This window comes from Trichosurus vulpecula, chromosome 3 (assembly GCF_011100635.1).
Source record: "Trichosurus vulpecula isolate mTriVul1 chromosome 3, mTriVul1.pri, whole genome shotgun sequence".
In the NCBI taxonomy this organism is placed as follows: domain Eukaryota; kingdom Metazoa; phylum Chordata; class Mammalia; order Diprotodontia; family Phalangeridae; genus Trichosurus; species Trichosurus vulpecula.
This window is the reverse complement of record NC_050575.1, coordinates 258,004,281-258,013,751: the sequence shown is the minus strand read 5'-3', so window position 1 is coordinate 258,013,751 and position 9,471 is coordinate 258,004,281. Positions and strand designations below refer to the sequence as shown.

General features: G+C 41.7%; 1 pseudogene; it reads left to right on the top strand.

Annotated features, from left to right (window-relative positions):
- Nucleotides 1-2,381: 2,381 nt before the first annotated feature.
- LOC118840980 lies at nt 2,382-3,343 on the top strand (annotated as a pseudogene).
- The last annotated feature ends 6,128 nt before the right edge of the window (nt 3,344-9,471 follow it).

The following is a 9,471-nucleotide window of genomic DNA, read 5'->3' as shown; positions in this document are numbered from 1 at the left end:
TTCTTCATGATGCAACACTTGGTTTTCTTATAATAGCAGACCCTTTTACTGCTTCTGGAAGTTCTTTGGGGTACATAGGAACAGGTACCAACCTCAATGTAGCATTTAGAAGTGTCAGATCCCTGGCCAAAACTTCTGAAAAAAGAAAAGAATAGTATAGTATCTTAGTTTATAGTTACATAGAGGAAGAAATGTTAGATTATATTCTGAACCATAATTGAGAGGGTTTAGCCCTACACATAATATTCATTAATTTGATTTTTCTTAAAATTAATTTGTCAATAAATGATATCATGTGGTATGATGGACAGAACCTAGTAATTGGAAAGATGAGAACTAGATTCCAATACCAGCATGCCTGCTTTTTAGCTGTATGACCTTGTGAAAGTCATCTCACTTCTTTGAGCCTTAGGTTAATTATCTATGCAATGGAAATCATACTTTAACCTACCACATGGTCTTGCTTTGGGAATCAAATTGAGATATGGAATGGATCTGTAATTTCATTAGTATAGCCCAAGAATTATGTCTCTCTACCACTCAGTTAATTTTCTTGCTTCCCTATTACTACTAAGATAAAATAAAATTCTTCTTTTAGACATTTAAATCCTCTTACAACCTGTCCCCAAAGTATCTTTCCAATCTAATTATATAGCCCTTTCCTTCATTCACTCTGTAATGTAGTAAAACCAGCATTCTCTTTATTTCACAAGACTCCATTTATCATCTCTATGACTTTGCACTGATTATCCCCCATGGCTGGAATGGTCTCCTTCTAAGAATTCTTGTCTCTTAGATTTTGAACTCTCAGAATCCTGAATTTTCTTCAAGAATCAGCTCAAGTGACACATGAAGTCTATCCTAATCCTTCAAACTCCTAGTTTCATACCAAATTCCCATTATCACAGATCTATTTTGTATTTTTCTCTATATTTATATATGTTCATGATGTCATTCAAAATAGAATGTAAGATCCTCAGGGGTAGGTACTAGTTCACAATTGTCTTTGTATTCCTAGTTCTTGGCAAGAAGTAAGTGCTCAAGAAATGTTTTGTGAATGATGTGTAAGACACAGTACGTGGTTCTAGGAACATATGGATGTAAAGACACATTCCTTGTTGCCAAAGAAGTTACAACCTGTTTGAGGAGATAAGATATGCAGAGGAGAGATGTAACACAAAATATAATGTGGTTTTGTGCTTAAAGTAAGTAAAGTACTATGATAATTCAGAGTAAAGGAAGAAATCACTTACGTCTTGGCTAAGGAAGGTCAAGGAAGGAAGCCTTCTTGGAGAAGATGGTATTTGATCTGGGCCTTGAAGGATAAGTAGGATTTCTATGTGTGGACATTGGGAAAGAACATTTCAGGCCTAGGGGTCAAAGTGAGCAGAAGGCACAGAGGCACCGAAGGACAGGGTGTACGCAGACATTACCTTTGGTGCTGTGAAAAGTTACAGGAGTCAGTAGTTTATAGTCTGGCGTAGTAGAAAGAATGTTCATCTAGAGTCAGTGAACCTGGAGTTCCAATCTGACTTGTGATGTTTACTACACGTGCAAAATGAAGTGATGCCATATAGCCAAAGGACTTATAAAGAACAGCCTGAAAGGGAGTTGGGTAGGTCATGAATCAAGAGTAAGGAATAAGGTTGGACAGCCTGAACGTTTTACTGGTGCCCATAAGATGTTAAAACACCTAATTGGAAGGAAGGTCTCCAACCAATCCTCTGTGGAGGACTTATAAGAAGGACATGAAAAAGGTATGGTGGAATTGCAATCCTGGGCCTGGTGTCCTCATCAATAAGCCCATGGATACCTTCTAGGAGTCAGCATAGTGCAGTGGCAAGAATGCTGAATTTGGAATCAGAGGGGTTCTAGTCATGAATCTGCTATTTAGTGCTTGTTTGAAACTAGGCAAACCACTTAAGCTCTCTACAATTTTCTCATCTGCTAAGTGAGGAAGTTAGACTAATGATAATGATAAAAGTTAACACTTACACATTGATTTAAGATTCATAAAATGCTTTATAAACCTTATCTCGTTGGATGCTCAGAACAACCCTGGCAGTTAGGTACTATTATTATTTCCATGTTACAGATAAGGAAACCAAGACAGACTATGTGCCCAGAATCACACGTCTAATAAGTGCTTGATGTCAGATGTCTTCTAGCAGAGGCAGGATAACAACTCGACTTTTATGTTTTCAAGCTGATTCTTTTGGGGTAGGAGTGAGTTGAGTGGCCTGCTGGGGCCCCTTCCAACCATAACATTTTGTTTCTGGCATTGCAAATACATCATCAGTTCTTCAAGGTTCATTGATTTTGTTCATTCATGGGGGTATCCCCTTCCAGGAGAAAGAATAATCACTGTAGGCCTCGGCAACATGGCGGCTGCAACAGCCTCCTCAGGTTCTTCCCCGACTTCAACCCCAGCCCCGACCCCAACCCCGGCATCTGCCCCAGCTTGCGCCCCAGCTCCCACCTTGGCCCTGCCACAGGCCCCTCTCGGGCCTGGGCTCCTTGGGCCGTTTCCTGGCGGCCGAGTGATCCGGCTACACCCAGTCATCCTCACCTCCATCGCGGATAGCTACGAGTGTTGCAACAAGGGCGCAGGCTGCTCATCGGCACTCTACTGGGAACAATTGGCAAACACTCAGCAGAAGTCACCAACTGCTTTTCAGTGCCACATAATGAGTCTGAGGATGAAGTTGCTGTGGACGTGGAATTTGCTAAGCATATGTATGACTTACACAAGAAAGTCTCTCCGAGTGAACTTATTCTTGGCTGGTAGGCCACAGGCTGTGACATCACAGAACACTGGGTGCTGATTCATGAGTACTACAGACACGAGGCCCACAGCCCCATTCACCTCACTGTGAATACAAGCCTCCAGAATGGACAAATGAGCATCAAAGCCTAGGCTAGTGCTTCCATGGGTGTTCCTAGAAAAATGATGGGAGTGATGTTCACTCCACTGACAGTGAAAGATGTCTATTATGATACTGAGCGAACTGGAATCAACCTCATCATGAAGACGTGTTTCAGTCCCAACTGTGTGGTTGGCCTTTCAAGTGATCTGCAGCAAGTTGGTGGGGCATCAGCCCAGATACAGGATGCAGTAAGCACAGTGTTGCAGCATGCTGAGGATGTGCTGTCTAGAAAGGTGTCAGCTGACAACACTGTGGGCTGCTTCCTGATGGGCCTGATTAACCAAGTTCCCAAGATTGCCTCTGAGGACTTTGAGATCATTCTGAACAGTAACATCGATGACCTGTTGACAGTGACTTACCTTGCCAACCTAAACCAGTCACAAATTGCTCTCAACAACAAACTTGTGAGCCTGTAAGGAAACCCAATGAGCAGCAGCTACAGCCAGGAACTCCACCTGATGTGGATCCTCCCTTAGCCCAACCCATAGGAAACAGCAGAAGAAAAGTGGATTCTTTAACCATCATCTTTAAGTTGCCTGTTTTCTGTAGATGAGCTGTTTATAACTCCAAATAAACCACAGACATCCCTTTTCCCTCTGGGTAAGGGATCCATTGTGACCTTTCCCTTGGGGGATGGGGATACTAAAAAAAAAAAGAACATTCACTCTATAATCTGGTAGATGGTTATCAAGAGTTTCTGGAACTAAAAGCTTCTTCATCTTGTAGCCGACTTGGTACGTGAGCCCCTCTGAGGTAGCTAGGTTCTTCTTAAGAGAGACATACACAATATGTGACTGGGCCCACACTGAAAGCTTTTTCCAGGTAGAATGGAGTGCTTGTGTTCCACTGAAATAAACTTCAAGAAGCCAAAGCTGATAATTTCATGTGATGACAATTTTTGGAATTCTTCAGAAATATGAACAAAATGTTGTTGATTTGATAGTGCAATAAATGAATATCCTCTGAGACAATACGTAGAATCATATGAGGTAGCATAGGATAATGTTGCCATATATATTTCTTGAAGTTAAACACTGTTTTCATTTTTGCCTTTGTTTCCCAGGGCCCCTAGCACAGGTCCTGGTACATAGGAAGCACTTAAAAGGTTCATACTGAGCCCATCACTTAAAAAAATGCTTGTTGAATGAATGAAAAATTTATCTTTGTTATTAATATTGACTTGTACATGGTAGGATTTAAGGAGCATCAAGAAGTGTTTCCATGCCTTCCTCATACTCATTCCATCAGAAAAAAAAGGGGGGGGGGGTGGGGAGGAACTCACTGATACCTGAAGGCACATTCCTTTCTGTTAAGCACTGCTTTCATCCATTACTTTTCTTTTGAAACAGAATGTGTGTTAGCTGGTAACTTTCTAAATGAAGGTTTCTACTAGCTCAATGACAGTGCTGGATCTCCTACATTCCCATTGTACAACCTCCACCCCCTTCCCCTACCCTAAGAGCTGTCCCTCCTTTGGTAGAAAAGAGTGGGCAAGGGAACTCCAATGCCTTAGTGAGAATGAGCTTTAGATAAAGCAGCCAGAATGGTAAGAGGAGAAGAAACACTGTAATTTGGATCTAGAAGATCTGAATTTGAACCTGAGCTCCTCTTTTTTACCATTTCCGTGACCTCAGGCAAGGAAAAGGCAGTGGTATCTTGGTAAGAAATGTGAGATCTGTCGTCACAGTAGCTACCTTCTAACCTGGTTGAGTCTAAATGCTAAAAACCTGTAAAAGGAAACCTCTCCTAAAGATTTGCCCAGGGAAAAGTCTACTGATCACAACTATAACACACTGATAGAGCACATGGTAGGTTATGACATACTAGCATTATTATCCCCACTTTATACTTAACAAAACTGAGGCTCACAGTGCTTAAATGATTTGTCAAGTGGAACAGCCTATACATGCCACAGAAGGGACATGCACCCAGTTGTCCTGACTGCAAGTTCAGTGCATAGATTTACACCAGCAAGCCTATACCATGTACCCCTCCAAGATACTCTCCATTACCCTCTGACCACACATAGCTCCTCCTAATCATGACTCACATTGCTCTAGCTCTCTGCTTTTTCCGAATTCTCTTTTGATTGTTACGATAGCCTTGAGAATTAATCAGTGCAATAAGAAATTGAAACTAAGACAAATACACCGACTTATCCAAAGTCACCCAGTCAGTTGGTGGCACCAACTCATTTAGAAAGCTACTAAGTGGTAGGCTCAGATTCAAACCCTCGTCCTTTGACTACAAAGCCAATGCTTTAGCCACTCCATCTGAGGTGGTTATGGGTAGGTACGCTGGCAAATCCCCCCTCACCTCCCAAGCCAATATAGATTGTAATTGAAGTGGTTTTCAGAAAACCTTCCTCACCTAGGTTCAAATCCCACATTTGACACTTATTACCCGTGTGACCTTGGGCAAATTACTGAACCTCCCCCAACTTCAGTTTTCTCATCTATAAAATGAAGAAGTTTGACTAGATGACCTCTGAGTTCCCTTCTAGCTAGAATCTTACAATCTTGGTGTGAGGCTGAAACCACATTGTCCCAGTCCTTCCTGCCCTGCTGTTTTAAGGGTTTGTTTTAACAATCTGGCTAGCAGCTTCTGTGGGGGTGTAAGATCCACCCACAGCCAGCACCCAGAAAGCTGCCAGCATGCCAGGAAAGCACAGGTTCTTTTTATCTGCTTAACCAAGGAAAGCACGGTGAAGGGGTTGACAAGCTTACTTTAATCCAGCATACAGACAGCATTCAGTTAGTTCAGGGGAAAAAGCCAGCACCCTAGCTCAGGGGAGCATACAGACAGCATTCATTTAGTTCAGGGGAGAAAACCAGCACCTTGAACTTCAGAACAAAATACAAACAAATTACAAATATCAACAGACAGACCCAATACAATTCATAGTTACCAACATCTAGGTTCAGCCCAAGAGTTTGGAACAAGGGCTGGCCCAGAGTCATGCTCTCCACTGCTGCTGCTCCAACCAAAAGGGATCTTCAAGCTGTCTTCTCTCCTCTTATAGAGTTTTTGACATCATCAAGTGCCACCTGAATGACCACAGCCAATTGGTTCTTGAGTTGGCCCCTCCCCCTAAGACCCTGGGAGGTTCACATCCACGTAGACTAGGTTAACACCCAATAGGGCATGGCTCTGGAGTTAACACCTCCCCTTAGCCAACCCCATGAATCGTCACAAAGAGGTGGACCTGAACCCACATGGTCTAAAAGCCTCTGCTGTCCCAGATGTGTAAACTAGGCCCTCCCCGGAGTTAGCCCCTAACACAGGCCCAGCACCCAGCAAGGCTCAATGAGATAAACTGAGTCACTCAAAGAAAACAAAGGCTATTTTGCCTACTGACACAGGGTTCTCTTAAATACATAACAACCTTTCAATGCCATACAGTCCCTTCTCCTCCCAGGCTTTTCTCCTCCTGGCTGTTACAAATGCAGCATTTGTCCACCTAAATAAAAACTGCTCCTTTAATGAGTTCCTTAGCCTAAGTGAAGGTGGTTTTTCCCTCAATCTTCCTTAGAGTTATAGGAGGTCCCTGTCCTAGGCTCAGGGCCAGTTATTACTGATGAGGAACCAGACTGAGCTCCTCCTCCTTATCTACACTCCCACCTCTTTGATATTCAGCCTGCACCTTACCTGTGAGAGCATAGGAAAAGGTCATAAAGAGCTCCATAAGAGATGGGTAGAGGATCCTCATGATGACTGGTTGGCTGGAACTTGGGAATTGCAAGAGATATGGGGGAAGGCCAGCTAAGTGAGACCACATCAGGTCAGGCCAGGTATAGCTTCTCTTTGCTCAATGGAAACAATCCTTTACAACATAAACTTATTTGGATAAAATGTAAGCTTATTAAAACTGGGACAATTTCAACTGTATCTTTGCTTCCCCAGAACTAAGCACAGTGCTTGGACGTGGTAAGAGGTAATCAGTGCTTTTTGGTTGATTGATTAAATGACCTTCTGAGCATTACTATCAGATGAGACAAAAAGTAGGGAGACATATACTTGCAAAATGTCTTCACCACTGTCATGGAGAACACTCAGTGCAGAGTCTAAGTCCAAGAGGGATCTAGATGGTGAAATCCTCCAACTACTTTTGTTTATGGATGACCCTGTGCTAATTGACCTAAGATCAAAGGAAGGAATCATCCAGACCTCTGATATTAATTTCCCTGAGGCTCCTTCACAAAATAGTACCATCAATGGTTCCTCTAACCTAGCAAGGACAGTGTTTTTGAATAAACCTGGGAAAGTCTAATTATAATCTTAGTGCCATTCAGGTTTCATCAATTCAGCAAGTACTTATGATGAAAATGGCTTGGCCCATGTCCTTTAGGTGCTTACATTCTACTGGTGGTGTTGTGGAATAGAGGCTATAGGAAGCACTTGTCCTCTAAAAGAGGGGGAGAGATGAGGAGGAGGGTAACATGAAGGTAAGACTAGATTATTGTTAAGATCCTACCAAGGATCATAGACTCAGAACCTGAAGAGATTTCAGAGCTCACTCAATTTAACTTCTTAAACCCAGACCCACAAAAGTTAAGTGATTTGCATAGGGTCACTCAACTAGGTATCTAAGATTGGACATAAACTCAGGTTTTACCCAAGTGTACCTAGTTCTAAGACCAGTTATCTGCTTGGACACTCTATCACTCTATCTATATGCTTTTGCCCTGGACTTCCCTACCTCCAACCCCTTAAAAAGAAAATGAAAGAAAAAGAAAAAGAAAAACCAAGTCTCAACTTTTAGAAGTTATTTGCCTCAGCTACACTCCTCTCCTCTGCTCAGGACACCAATGAAACCCTAAAACTAAAGTGTAATTGCTTTAAGAGATTCCTTCTTATTAAAGCATGTGGAGGATAGAAGTACACACTAACCGTCCTACCCTTCGAGATTCCAGATGCTAATCTCATTGGTAAATGAGACATTCAAAGTATCTCTGACATTTCAGTGCACTTTTTAAAGGTTTTAGCTAATAGCTCAAAAGTGAACGAAGATGCTTGGGGACACACTGTACACATAAAGTGCTTTGCAAAACATAAGGCTCTATATAAAGGCCAATTAATAGTAGTAGTGCTAGTTTCACACTAGCTGTCAGATATTATTATTACTATTAATATTATCATTACCATTCTTGTCCCCTGGAAGTCACAGTTGCTATCAGTACTAAGGCATTGCAGGCTTTTGAGACTGAATGGTATGAGATTTCAAAGGTTCCACTGCTCCACTATCTTCAGCCCTGTGGCTCAGATTCTACACAGGGCTCCAAGCTCTCCAGTTGCAAATTTCCACAAGAGACTTATGTCAAGAGAGAACTGCATATCCCATGCACAGATAATTATGTACGACGGTCTTGGGGGACAGCACTAGGGAAGGTAGAGATTTGAAAGAAAAATGAATTGCTTCACAATATCACCCAGGGCCCTATCCTGAGAGCTCTCAGATTTGATTCTAAGTGAAACTGGAGAAGGAAATGGCAAAGTACCCTAATATCTCTGCCAAGAAAACTCCAAATGCAGTCAGGAAGAGTTAGACACAGCTGAAACAACTGTATAACAGCAAGAAGCTGGGAAAGAAAGTCAAGGGGCAGAGTAGTTAACAGGGCCTTCAAATGAGAAAGGCTTAAGTACAAACCTTACCTCCAATATTCACAACAATAGAGAGCTTTTATACAGTGATTTGAAGTTTGTAAAATGCTTTACAAATATTATTTAATTTGATCCTCTCAATAGGTACTCTTATTTTTTTTCCATTTTATAGGTGAGGAAACTGAGGCAGAAAGAGCCTAACTGATCTACCCAGGGTCACACAAGCATAACAGTAGGAAGCCAGATTTATACTCAGGCCTTCTTGACTTCTAGTCCCTCCTTTTGTCAAATGTGCCACTTAATCCACTCTATAGCTGCGGTTCAATAGATACGTCATTCATCCTTTCTCACACTGTTTCCACACTTTTAAAATGAAGATTTGTAATACTCCTATCAAGAAATTGTGTTGTGAGTATCATGTAAAGTGTTTTGTAACCCTTATAGAGCAACATAACTGTTCTTCGTGCTAAGGTCTTTTTGATGAACAAAGAAATATGGCAGCCAAGGGTACCATTAGTTTAGAGCATAAACTCATTCCTGAAAGTCTATGGAGAAAGATGATGGCAAGAGTACTATATCTAGACTCAGAGTTCCTGGACTTAAACCTTGTGCTAAGCCACCTAAAATCCAGTGCAGTTCAGCAACTGCAACTTTTTAGCCTTAGAGAGTTGCTTGGAAAACTGAGTTGAAATAACTAACAAAGAGTCAGTCAGTCAATCAATAAATATTAATTAATCACCTACTAAGTGCCACATGTTGGTTATGGCCTGGGAATACAAAACAAGGGAAAAGACAGTACCTGCCTTCAAGAAGCTTATAATCTAATAGAAGGAGAGACAAACAGATACATACAAACAAGCTACATACAGGACAAAAAAGAAACACCAGAGCAAAGGCACTAAAAAGTAACAGGAATTGAGAAAAGGTTTCTTATGGAAGATGG